The sequence below is a fragment of the Dendrobates tinctorius genome, unplaced genomic scaffold (assembly GCF_039654945.1).
Source record: "Dendrobates tinctorius isolate UK_male_01 unplaced genomic scaffold, ASM3965494v1 ptg000133l, whole genome shotgun sequence".
Taxonomy (NCBI): Eukaryota; Metazoa; Chordata; class Amphibia; order Anura; family Dendrobatidae; genus Dendrobates; species Dendrobates tinctorius.
Window position 1 is genome coordinate 24,236,533 of NW_027361801.1, and position 13,660 is coordinate 24,250,192.

The window sequence follows — 13,660 nt, forward strand, 5'->3', positions numbered from 1 at the left end:
CATGGCGTGAGGAACAGGAAGGTGGTGGGAGCAGCTCGGAGGAAGAGATTCCCCTACCGGCCAAAACAGGAGGCAGAGGGAGGGGGAAGACTTGGTTGCCTGTACCCTCCACTTCGGCACCCGTTAGGAGCATTCCTCATTCCAAAGGCAAAACGGGCGCTCCCAAGAGTTGCAGTGCGTGGTCCTTTTTTGACACAGTTGCAGATGACATTTGCTTTGTCAAATGCAAGCTGTGTCATCAGATAGTCAAAAGAGGGAGAAATGTCAGCAACCTCAATACCACAAATATGTGGAAACATGTGCGCACCAAGCAAGAGTTGGAGTTGCAGAGACACCCTGAAGACGTAGGCCAACGTACAGCACCACCTACCACCTCTTCAGTTCGTGTTGGGGCCTCTTCCTCCAGCTCACGCACTGCTGGTTCGGCTTCCTCACAGGATCGCCAAGGAAGAACCTCTGCCACTGTTGTCCGGAGACCCTGTCAGATTCCACCCATAGCAGCACGTTCCCATCCATCACAGCCATCGGTAGCACAGGCATGGGATAAAAGGCGCCCTTACTCGGCAAACCATCCCCGAGCACAGTCTCTGAATGCTGGCCTTGCCAAACTTCTGGCAGTTGAAATGCTGTCATTCAGGCTGGTGGACACTGACACCTTCCGGGACTTAATGGCATTGGCAGTCCCCCAATACAACGTGCCCAGCCGCTTTTATTTCAGCAGGCGAGCAGTCCCTGCCCTGCAGAAACATGTTGAGGGCAAAATAAAACATGCGCTACTAAATGCCGCTAGTAGCAACGTCCACCTGACCACCGATGCGCAGACCAGTAACCATGGACAGGGATGATACCTTTCCCTCACTGCCCACTGGGTCAATGTTGTGGAGCCGGGTACAGATCTGGAGAGTGGCGCTGTACGTGTTCTTCCAACGCCACGGATTGCAGGACTCCAGTCTGCACACATAGACTCCTCCTCCTACTCAAGTTCCTCAGAAACAGCAGAGCAGGAGCCTGTTACGACCGATATGAGCACAGCCGTGGCCAAACGTCAACAGGCTGTACTCAAATTAATTTCTTTGGGGAATCGAAGCCACATAGCGCAGGAGCTCTGGAATCCTATCAAGCAGGAGAGCGATGTGTGGTTTGGGCCAGCGAATCTCCAGCCGGGCTTGGTAGTGTGTGACAATGGCCGAAATCTGGTGGCAGCTCTTGGCCTAGGCAACCTCACACACATCCCATGTCTGGCACATGTGCTTAACTTGGTCGTGCAGAGCTTTCTGAGGGACTATCCGGATCTTGATGCACTGTTGCACAAGGTCCGCATAGAGTGCGCTCACTTGCGGCGTTCCAGCACGGCAAGATCGCGCCTCGCTGCTCTGCAGCGACGATTTGAACTTCCGGAACATCGCATCATATGTGACCTACCCACCCGGTGGAATTCAACGTTACATATGTTGGAGCGGTTGTGTGAGCAGCAGGCAGCAGTCATGGAGTACCAGCTGCATCAGGCGCAAACAAGTCGCACTGTGCGCCGTTCACACTTCAGCACCATTGAGTGGGCCTCTATGAAGGACATCTGCCTCGTTTTGCGTGCCTTCGATGAATCCACGCGGATGGCGAGTGCAGATGATGCACTAGTCAGCATGACTGTCCCCCTTATCTGCCTGCTTCAACAAACACTGCAAGCACTAAGGGATGAGGTTTCGGAAGAGGTGGAGGATGAGGAGTCCCAAATGCCATCTGCTTCTGGACAGTCTGCGCTACGTGTTTCCTCACAAAGGCCTAGGCAGGGGACACTTTGTGAGGAGGATGAGGAGGAGTCGATGGAGGAGGAAGACATCTCTCCAGAGGAGGGAGGTACACAAACCTCTACTCAGTATGTACAGCGAGGGTGGGGTGATGCAGAGCAGGCCGAGGTCACGCCTCAAACAGGGGACAGCGGTTCTTTGGCAGTTGGGAGTCTGCAGCACATGGTTGATTTCATGCTGCAGTGCCTGAGAAACGACCGCCGCATCGCCCACATTCTCGTCTCGGCTGATTATTGGGTGTACACCCTCCTAGATCCTCGCTACCGGGACAGCGTACAAAGGCTCATACCAACGTTGAACCGGGAGCGTAAACTGCGGGAGTACGAAGAGTCACTGGTGCAGTCTATAATGTTTTCCATTCCACCCGACAGCATTGTTGCTAGTGCTTTACAAAGCAGCTCTGTGCATCGAGGCAGTGGAGGAAACTCTGCACAAAGAGGGAGCAGAGGCAGCGCCACAGCACAAGGCAAGACCACTATGGCCCAAATGTGGCAAAGTTTTGTGTGTCCACCACAATTGTCTACACCATCAGCGACGCCTCGAGTCAGCAGGAGGCAACGCTTCCGTCAGATGGTGTCAGACTACATGTCTTGCCCTGTCACTGTACTCCCAGATGGCTCTTTCCCCTTCAAGTTTTGGGTCTCTAAGCTGGATACATGGCCAGAGCTTAGCCAGTATGCATTGGAGGTGCTGGCTTGCCCTGCTGCCAGTGTATTATCGGAACGCGTCTTTAGTGCCGCAGGTGGTGTACTAACAGACCGTCGCACGCGACTATCTTCCGATAATGTTGACCGGCTGACTTTTCTGAAAATGAACAAGGCCTGGATCTCCAAAGACTTTGCCATTCCTCTTACAGACTAAATTAGTGGTTGGCAACTGTATCCAGGTCTGCTGGTGTGTTCATTTTTCTACCACCTGAACTATAATCCCTGTGCTTCAACACAGCCAGTTGTCGCTCAGATGTGTCGTCTGCACAGAGAAACACACTAGCTCCTGTGTTAGTGGGGTTCAGTAACGCCAGCTGATCCCCTGCTGTGTGGACGGCAAAGTCACCAGCTCCATCAACATTCAAACCACTACTGATTTTTAACCGTGCCCAACTTAGGTCTCTGGCTCCACTGTCTCTACTATTTCCCCTGGCCTCCAACCCCGCCATCTACATCTCTGAAGTGGCGTCAGCACAATCTACACTTGTTCCTGTGTTCCTGTGGCACAGTCCCATCAGTTTATCCCCTGATGTGTGTCCGGCAAGGTCTCCTGCTCTGTCCACATTCCCATAACCAGTAGTGGGAATGAGGACAGAGCTGGCGAACTTGCCGGACAAACATCAGGGGATCAACTGACGGGACTGAGCACCAGTAACACAGGAACAAGTGTAGATTGTGCTGACGCCACTTCAGAGATGTAGCTGGCGGGGTTGGAGGCCAGGGTAAATAGTAGAGACAGTGGAGCCAGAGGCCTAAGTGGGCATGGTTAGAATCAGTAGTAGTCAACAACCTCCATAAAAACCGCTGCCCATTGGCCTCTGCATGCGGCATGCGTAATCCTGGGCTCCAACAGCGTCAGTTGGTGTTCAGAAGTGTCGTCTCCACAGAGCCAAACACATTCGTTCAAGTGTTAGTGGGGTTCAGCACTGCCAGCTGTTCCCCTGCTGTGGAGATGGCAAGTCTCCTGCTGCCTACACCTGCCAAAATCCAGTAGGCCCCAGCCTGCTCCACGCCTGATCCTGGGCTCCAACAGTGTCAGTTTGTGTTCAGAAGTGTCGTCTCCACAGAGCCAAACACATTCGTTCAAGTGTTAGTGGGGTTCAGCACTGCCAGCTGTTCCCCTGCTGTGGAGATGGCAACTCTCCTGCTGCCTTCACCTGCCAAAAGCAACAGGCCCCAGCCTGCTCCTCGCCTAATCCTGGGCTCCAACAGCGTCAGTTGGTGTTCAGAAGTGTCGTCTCCACAGAGCCAAACACATTCGTTCAAGTGTTAGTGGGGTTCAGCACTGACAGCTGTTCCCCTGCTGTGGAGATGGCAAGTCTCCTGCTGCCTACACCTGCCAAAATCCAGTAGGCCCCAGCCTGCTCCACGCCTGATCCTGGGCTCCAACAGCGTCAGTTGGTGTTCAGAAGTGTCGTCTCCACAGAGCCAAACATATTCGTTCAAGTGTTAGTGGGGTTCAGCACTGCCAGCTGTTCCCCTGCTGTGGAGATGGCAACTCTCCTGCTGCCTTCACCTGCCAAAAGCAACAGGCCCCAGCCTGCTCCTCGCCTAATCCTGGGCTCCAACAGCGTCAGTTGGTGTTCAGAAGTGTCGTCTCCACAGAGCCAAACATATTCGTTCAAGTGTTAGTGGGGTTCAGCACTGCCAGCTGTTCCCCTGCTGTGGAGATGGCAAGTCTCCTGCTGCCTACACCTGCCAAAATCCAGTAGGCCCCAGCCTGTTCCACGCCTGATCCTGGGCTCCAACAGCGTCAGTTGGTGTTCAGAAGTGTCGTCTCCACAGAGCCAAACACATTCGTTCAAGTGTTAGTGGGGTTCAGCACTGCCAGCTGTTCCCCTGCTGTGGAGATGGCAAGTCTCCTGCTGCCTTCACCTGCCAAAAGCAACAGGCCCCAGCCTGCTCCTCGCTTAATCCTGGGCTCCAACAGCGTCAGTTTGTGTTCAGAAGTGTCGTCTCCACAGAGCCAAACACATTCGTTCAAGTGTTAGTGGGGTTCAGCACTGCCAGCTGTTCCCCTGCTGTGGAGATGGCAAGTCTCCTGCTGCCTACACCTGCCAAAATCCAGTAGGCCCCAGCCTGCTCCACGCCTGATCCTGGGCTCCAACAGCGTCAGTTGGTGTTCAGAAGTGTCGTCTCCACAGAGCCAAACACATTCGTTCAAGTGTTAGTGGGGTTCAGCACTGCCAGCTGTTCCCCTGCTGTGGAGATGGCAAGTCTCCTGCTGCCTTCACCTGCCAAAAGCAACAGGCCCCAGCCTGCTCCTCGCAGGTGGATTTACTGAGTAAGAACTCAATGTGTAGGGCTGCATAGGACAGTCCAGTGGACAGAAAGTTAGAGGCCAAAAAAAAAATTAGGGTCTAAACAAATAATTTAAAAACAAGACCCAACATTAAAGTTGGTAACATACCGTAAAGTCAGTAGAAGATGCTCCTCTGCCAAAATAGACTTGCGTATCATGGTGTCCTTGTACGTGATTCCAGGGTGCACAGTCTTGAGAAGAATATCAAATGTGGCCAGGCTCGTCCGACAATATTGATAGAACTTATCTGTATGGCTGCGTAGTGAAGCATATAGACCGTGAAAATGACCTATTGTCACCCGTCGCCTCAAAAGTTGATGGACCCACATTCTTCTCTGCCTCCTCGGATCAACAATCACTGGGTAAGGCTCCCTGAAATGCTGGGACAAAACCCAGTGTAAAAGAACCTGCTCAGTGGTATTAAAGGTTAGCCTGTATGACATGTTGCACACAAGTCCGTTCTAGAAACACAACAGCAAACTAGGAGTAGGAGGGGACTTGTTAGTCACCCAATAAATAGCCTCAAACATTAATTTAAAATTATTTTCAGGCCAGAAATCAATGATTTGCTCATTTTGCATGAGTGCAATAAAATCACGCCATACGGATGTCACACGGATCCTTAGATGCGAGGAAATCGCATCATCGCATTTTACACGGATTACATACGGATTATCATACGGAAAACAGTTGTGCGATTATCGCATTACAAAATGGGCCCGATTTTTTACATGTTGTGTGTGACTCCAGCCCAATACTCTCAGGACCAGGCAAAATTCGAATTTGCCTTTTCACATTTTTTTCCCGAGGAAATCTGATTCCCGGAGAAGTTATTCAATGCAAATGTAATATCCTGAATTATACTGTCTCATCAGACTGCAAAACATAATACAAATAACATCTAAAAAATAAGCAGAACACTTAAACCCACCTCACTGCTCACCTCTCTGGCCCTTCTGCTCGTCATTTTTATCCATCTGGTCCTTGCTGCGTATTTAGGTTACTGCTGCTCATGCTGAAATTCCTGGACTTCTCATACTACACATAGACTTCCAACTTTGATGAGGCTCAAATATACAAAATTTAGTCCATGCAAAAGTATTATATACTGGCACTTCAAAGCATAAGCATACGAAACAGCGGACTCATATCATATTGTTGCCGATAAAGAGATCCAGAAATAAGATTAAAATTAGCAGAGTGAATAAGCAGTCTCCAAATATAATATCAAACATATAAACCTAAATAGGAAATTAAATAACCCATAGATGGCAAAAGTCGCAAAGTGACTGCTGTGCATGTAATGAAGTGACTACTGTGCGTATAATAGATCAATCTTCCTATATGCAAATGTAACGGATTGATAATCAATCTTCATAGAAGATGTGAATACATATATAGCGACCACATCAATGGAAAAATAGACGGATCTGGTATAAAGGTAATATTTACCAAAATAAGTAGGGTGACAGCAATGAGAGCGGCGTAACCTCCTCTACCCCAACGCGTGTTTCGCAATAGCTTCTTCCGGGGGCTTATTCACTCTGCTAATTGTGCACCTTTTTGGGATCTAGGAATTTTTGTTAACATTTGGGATTAGCCTCATCATTATTTATTGGGCATGGTAATTAATGGGATTGATATTTGCATATTAGCATAATTTTGCATATAAGGCGTTTTTATTACAATAATTTATTACACGCACAGTAGTCACTTTATTATATGCACATCAGTCACTTTGTGAGTCTTGCGGTCTCTGAGTTATTTTATTTCCTACATAGGTTTATGTGTTAGATATTTATATTTGGAGACTGCTTATTCACTCTGCTATTTATGCAATTTTTTGGGATCTATGAATTATTGTTAACATTTGAGAATAGCCTTATTGTTATTTATTGGGCACAGTATTTTATGTGATAAATACAGTATATGCATATTAGTATAATTTTAAATGTAAGGCGTTTTACATCCTTCAACTGGGTTATTCTGTTATTTTAATTTTATTTTAATATTTATTAATAAAATAATATTTTAATCTTATTTCTGGATCTCTTTATCGGCAACAATATGATTTAAGTCTGCTGTTTCGTATGCTTTTGATGAGGCTCAGTAGGTTTATGAGTATGCCTGCACAGGGTCATGCTGATCGGCTCCGTGGTGTCACTTATGGCACTGCTATGTGGGAAAGTTCTCACACAGTGGTACTGCCGTAAGTGAGAGCATCGTAGTGATGAACTCCGGTGAACTCTCAAGGCAGCTCAGTGATGCACTGCGGGCGATATTACCCCCTGTCAGTGTATCTCTGGAGCCGTGTAGAGCAGTTTCATCTCCAGATGAGACTATTCTACACGTGAGATAATAGTGGGACACTCGGTAAATGGACTATGCAGACATGATAGTATATATGGGAGCAGTAGCCTCATCGGGCCAAGCCTGCTTCACTGCTCCGGGTCACAGTCAGCTGTGGAATCTTGCTGACATCTGGCAGCATGATCCCGCAATGCTGTGACTGACAGTACCGGCTGTAGCGTTACCGCACACACAGACACCTGCACACACTTGTAGACACACTCACACACACACAGACAGCCGCACACACAAGCAGACACCTGCACATAGCCGCACACACACGCAGACACCAACACATAACCGCGCACACAGACACAGCATGTGAAAAGTATGGCTGTACCAGGTCTGAAATAGACCTGCTGACCTGTGTGGCCAGCCAATCACTGCAATGCCACAACCAACATGGCTATGGCATTACAGTGTGTGGCAGACAATCCCTGCATGCTCAATGGCAATCTAAAGAGCACCAAATATGCAGGACGGGGACCCGAGCTCAAGCCGAGCAACCACTTTAATATTCGTCGAGCTCCGAGCATCACGAGCACTGTGATGCTCGGGCGAGCACCGAATAGTGGTGAGCGTGCGTGCTCATCACTAGTGATGAGCGAATATACTCATTGCTGGTGTTTTCCCGAGCATGCTCGGGTGTCCCCTGAGTATTTTGACGAGCTCGGAGATTTAGTTTTTGTCCATGCAGCTGCATGATTTGCGGCTGCTAGACAGCCTGAATACATGTGGGAATTCCCTACCAAACAGGCAATCCCCACATGTATTCAGGCTGCCTAGCAGCCGCAAATCATGCAGCTGCATTGACAAAAACTAAATCTCAGAGCACACCAAAATACTCGGAGGACACCCAAGCATGCTCAGGAAAACCCTAGCAACTAGTATACTCGCTAATCACTACTCATCACTATTGCTTACTTAATGAGAATATCAAATTAGAAAAAAAATTGCATTTTGACAAATGCAAATTTTTGTAAAGTTCATGTAGAATTTAATACCTCTTAAATTTATTGGATCATCTGTAATACTCACTTACCACTCGCTTGTCTGGCCCTTCCGCTTCTCACTGTCCCCTGTCCAGTCTTCTTCCTCAAATCGTTTTATCACCATCAAAAGCATTAAAATCCTAGGACTCTTCTTGCTAGGCCATAACTTCTGGCTCTGATAAGGCATGGGAGAGTTCTGCACAATCACGATAAGATCTCAACTTCACAACATTACAGGTTGCGTCATCACCTTATGCGTACATACGTAGAACCATTATATTTCTATATCGTGTGTGTAGAGCTGGGAAAATATGATGAGAGGGATGGAAAAACAATAAGCCAAAACTGTGTGTTATGTACAATCTGCAGACATAAGTCATTCATCTAAGAAGTGGCCATGGCATTCTGGGCTGAATGGAAAAGAAAAGGAAAAGTTAATGAATAAGATCAATTAGAACGCCACTGCTAAGTCAATGATATCAGGCATTTAAAAAATAGTATATATTTCAAAATTCAAATTCACTGAATTTTCACCCAAAATTACACAATTTGCATCGAATAAATTTGTGCAAATCTTAAAACTGTAAAGCTTGTAAATACCTGTAAAATAGACATGAAGGAGAGTAAAGAAAGAACTCTGCTGATCAAAAGAGCTTGGACTTTACAGGTGAGAGAGAGAGGACCCCGCTGACCATAAGAGCTTATGTTTTACAGACAAGAAAGAGAGGACTTCGCTGACAGCTTAAACTTTACAGGAGTGAGACAGAGGACCCTGCTGATCATAAGGGTTTGTACTCTACCGGAGAGAGATACTTAAACAGTAACACTGGATATGGAAAATGATTCTGCTGTACAAACTATGCCCCATTGGGAACCACAGATCTCTGATGGCCCAAGTATCAATAACCACTGTATAAGGTTTGATAATCCATAAGATGGGTAGTTTGGAAATAGCAGGTGGCTTGCGCTGCTGCAGTGCATCCAGTCAAGCAGTCTGAATCAGGCAAAGTATTGGTAGTATGGATTATTCTCTACACATTTTGAAGCATTCCACCTTTTTCTTCAGGAAAACTACAGAGATCTCTATTGTTCTCCTGATGAAGAAGTTGGAATACTTCTAAATGTGTAGAGAATAAACTACACTGTGTAATACTATTGTAGGAACTCGAGGATTCTGATAGCAATGAAAAGACAAAGACGGGTTCCTTTGAGCAAACAGTGTATTTTTACACAGTGATAACACCCCCAAATGATATACTGATAACACACAATGAGAACAGTCCTCAACCTCTATGGCAAATCGGCAGAGTTCCCAAAACAGAGTCCCCATAAAAAGGTGATCAAAAGGTGAGTGTGACACCCTGGAGACGTGGCACAGTTCACACTAATGCTTGCAGAAAGAGTCAAATCCAGATATGTAGAAAGCACAGGGAAGTCCAGAACAAGTTCACAAGTTGATCCCAAATACAGCAAATCACAAGAACGTCCAAAAGCTGATTCACCAGGTGGTCCCAGAAGCAACGTGAAACACAGATGAGTCCAGAAACAAGTTCACATTGAAGTATCAGGTCGATGATCGTTCCCACAGCTCTCACCGGGGAGAGTGAAGGATTGAAGCAAACACACAATTCAGAAACACAGTTCTTACCAAGGGTTAAGTTCCAAAGTCAACTGACTAATGGTAGCACGATGAGTGCAGCTTTCCAAAGCAGAGAACAGAGAATGTCCCGAGCACAGTAGAAGCACCCTGAGGAAACAAACAGCACAGCTGATGGAAGCAGAAGAAAAATACTCCAGCAAGGAAGGCAGCACCTGGACCGGTTTTATACAAATGAACAGGAAGTAGGGCACAGAGAAACAGCAACCTCCATCTTGACAAAGGGCAAAGTCATTTAGAAAAAACCCGGAATACTGACACACTGACAATATTTTGTGGGTGAATATGTAGATGTGGTGCACATGTTTCTATTCTACTTTCCATCTAACTGTTCCACTCCTGGTTTTGGCTTACAAACACACATGTGAGAACACATAGAAAACAAATGAAATTACAGCTGTCAGCTTTCCCTCAGCTGGTTAGGAAAATTAAGGAGGGCCCAACAATATTTTTTTCTATAATTTATTTATTAAAAACATACATGTACAGGAAGCTCTGGTGCAGTATGTAAAAAATAAAAAGTAAATAAATTTAAAAAATGTGGTCTCCCCTATTCTTGGTAACTATCGCAAGTAAAGCTGAACCCTACAGCTATAAGTTTTTTCATGGATGCTTATCAAAAATAGAGGGGTCCCACATCATTTTAGTTTTAATTTTTTTAAATAAATAACAATAAAAAGTGGCATGGCGTCCCCCTATTTTTTAACAGCCAGCCAAGCTAAAGCAGACAACTGGAGACTGGAATTCTCAGGCTGGGAAAGGGCTATGAATATTTCCCCCCTGCAGCCTAAAAATAGCAGCCCACAGCTGCCCCAGAAAAGGGGAGCCAATTTAGGCACTTTACCTGGTTCTTCCCCTTGCCCTAGTGCGGTGGCAAGTGGGGTAAAATTTATGAATTTCATATTAGCTTTGCAACGTCAGCTGACATCAAGCCCATGGGATAGTAATGGATAGGTGTCTATCCCCCATTACTAACTCTGTGAGTTTAGGTAAAAACTATCCCACACAGTAAAAAATACTTTAAATAAACAAACACACAGGAAAAACTCCTTTATTTTAAATAAACACTCTCCATCATCTTGTACCAATTTGTTACTCTAAAATAAAAACTAATAAAACACCATATTCCTCACCTGTTCTCCAATAATGCACTTGTCCCATGAAGAGGCCAACTCTGTTTCATCTGGATTGCATGGCTGAGTGGTGGCATGATGTGCATTCTCAGCCTTGAATCCGGGAGACACTGAGCTGAGCAGGGGAACTGGTGCCTGTGACCAGCGGTAACCTTAATGACATCACTGCAGGTCACTGAATGTTTGCTCAGCTCAGTGTATCCTGTATTAATGACTGAGTGGTCACATCATGCCACCGCTCAGCCATGCAATCCATATGAAGCAGAGTCGGCCTCTACGTAGGACAAATGGATTGTCATCGTATAGGTGAGGAATATGGTGTTTTATTATTTTTAATTTTACAGTAATAAATGGGTAAATGAGTTTTTAATTTTCACTGCAGAGTTAGTAATGGGGGTATCTTATAGACATCTTTCCATTACTAATCCCTGGGCTTGATGTCAGCAGACAATGCAAAGCTGACATCAACCCCACAAATATTACCCCACTTGCCTCTGCACCAGGGCAAGTGGAAGGAGCTGAACAAATCAGGAGAATTGGCGCATCAAATATATGTGCTTTTTCTGGAGTGTCTGGATGCTGCTATTTTTAGGCTGAGGAGGGCCAATATCTATATTCCCAGCCTTAAAATACCAGCCCTCAGATTTCTGCTTTAGCTTGGCTGGATGACAAAAATGGGGGGGACCCCACACCTGTGTTTTTTAATTATTTATTTAAATAATTTACAAAATGGTGTGGGTACCCCTATAATTTTGATAACCAGCCAAGATAACGCTAACAGCTGAGAACTGTAGCCCGCAGCTGTCAGTTTTGCCTGTGCTGGTTATCAAAAATAGAGGGGACCCCAAGCCATTTATTTATTGCAAATGTGCCAGCTGATGAATACTGTCATCATCATACATCTGCTGTCATTGCTATCAGCAAGACAAGGCATATGATGATGAGAGTAGTACTCTCATAGCTGCTGGCTTACCTGCTGTCATCTGAATGACAGAGTGGGAATCACAGCTCTCTGACTGGCAGTAACAAATTTGCTAGCCAATCAGAGCCAGTGTTTCTCACGCTGTCATACAGATGATGGCAGACTGCAGGATGTTTGTGCTGCTGAATCGGAACAGTAACACAAACTTTAGGGAGAAGTCCGTGTTCGGGGTCCATGCATCGACACTAGGTGTTCGGAATGGACCCCAAACTTTAACGATCGACTTTTCTCATCCCTACATATCGCTCCTCAAAATGCATATACACTCTCAAACATTGAAATAGTAACACCAAGAAGGAAAAGTCATGAAATTATGATAATGTCATGAAACTGATTAGACATGTTATTGATATGCAAATGTTGAAAAAATGGACGTAGTATTTTGAAAATATTCTAAATTTATTCAGTATTGAATGTAAGTGCTAAATGCAGTATTTCACTCTCTTACACACCTTGGCTGCTTTTAACTAGGTTATTATAAGTCATCAAGATCCACTGCTGGCAGCTCCCTTTTGCAGTTGCTGACCAATAAAATCCCATATGTGCTTGATAGGAGACAAGTCTGAAGACGCTGCAGGCCATTTTGAACATTAATGTTATTGTTTATTTTTATAAAACCATTGATTCCATGGTGCTGTACATGAGAAAGGGTTACCTACAAGCTACCAATATAAAATACAGAGGACAAACTAACAACGATAGACTGCTACAGAAAGGAGAGGGCCTTGCCCTTGCAGGCTTACAGTCTGCAGGATAATGGGGAAGGAGACTGTAAGGTAGTGGGTTGCAGCAGCTCTGGTAGGAGTGACGTAGCAAGGGGTCATTGAACACTGGAAGCTTTCTTGAAGAGGTAGATTTTCAAGTTTCATCTGAAAGTTCAGAGTGTGGTGAATAATCTGATGTATTGACACACAGAATTCAAGAGAATGGAGGACACTCAGGAGAAGTTTTAGAGACAATTGGGTGAAAAACATGGGTGTGGAGGAGAGAAGGTGACATTGTAAGGACCAGAGGTTTCGTGTTGGAAGATATTGGGAGATTAGTTCAGCGATATACATAGGAGATTGAGAATTGGAAGCCAATGCAGGGATTTGCAAAGGGGAGAAGCAGAAGAGTTGTGTATAGAGAGATGGATTAGTCATGCAGCAGAGTTAAGGATGGACTGTAGAAATGCAAGAGTGGTAGCAGGGAAGCCACAGAAAAGGATATTGCATTAGTCAAGGTGAGAGATGATGAGGGCATGTACTAACATTTTAGTAGATTCAAGATTGAGAAAAGGATGGATTCTAGATATAATTTTGAGTTTGAGGCAGCAGGAGGTGGCAAGAGCCTGGATGTGCGATTTGCAGGATAGAGCAGTGTTACTCTGAGGCAGCGGACTTCTGGTACTGAGGAAAGCGTGATGTCGTTAATTGTAATAGATAGATTAGTTATGGGAGTTAGGTAACATGGAGGAAAAATGATGAGTTCAATTTTGTCCACATTGAGTTTAAGGAAGTGAGAGGAAAAGAAGGAGGCTATGCCTGATAGACACTTTGCGACTCTGAACAGCAGAGAACTGATATCTGGGCCAGAGAGATAGAGCTGAGTGTCATCAGCATATAGGTGGTAATGGAAGCAATGGGACTTTATGAGCTGTCCAAGGCCAAAAATATAGGTTGAGAAGGGTAGGGTTCCCAGGACAGAGTCTTGAGAGACACCAGCAGAGAAAAGGCAGGATGAGAAGAACATAA

General features: G+C 45.7%; 1 long non-coding RNA gene across 1 annotated transcript in view; it reads left to right on the plus strand.

The window, feature by feature from the left end:
* LOC141048212 (uncharacterized) overlaps positions 1 to 13,660 on the plus strand; it is a 142,941-nt gene that overhangs the window by 93,052 nt on the left and 36,229 nt on the right. The gene's annotated exons all lie outside the window — the stretch shown is intronic.